Here is a 443-nt window from a genome sequence, read left to right as displayed (position 1 = left end):
CTATGTTATGTCAATCGCAGAATCCTTCCAGTAGGGCTGGACGATATGGCCAAAATTTATATCACGATATATTTCTTAATTTCGGTCAATACAATATAATTCTGATATCGATATGAACACTATTTAAAAAAAAAAAGCCTCATAAAAACTGCCAAGACAGATGTCTGTACCTACAAACTTCTGAAAAATGAATTTTCATTTTACTATGAAACCTCTTCCTATAAAACTATATAATATTTAAGAAAAAAAACAGCACAAATAAATTAATGTTTACCTTATATCAAACTATAGGCTGACATACACTACCAGTCAAAAGTTTTTGAACAGTAAGATTTTTTTAATGTTTTTTAAAGAATTCTCTTCTGCTCACCAAGCCTGCATTTATTTTATCCAAAATACAGCAAAAACAGTAACATTTAGATTTTTTTACTATTTAAAATAAA

The sequence above is a fragment of the Sinocyclocheilus rhinocerous genome, unplaced genomic scaffold (assembly GCF_001515625.1).
Source record: "Sinocyclocheilus rhinocerous isolate Xijiao unplaced genomic scaffold, SAMN03320098_v1.1 scaffold285, whole genome shotgun sequence".
Lineage (NCBI taxonomy): Eukaryota > Metazoa > Chordata > Actinopteri > Cypriniformes > Cyprinidae > Sinocyclocheilus > Sinocyclocheilus rhinocerous.
The sequence above is the reverse complement of the archived record's forward strand: the minus strand, read 5'-3'. Positions refer to the sequence as shown.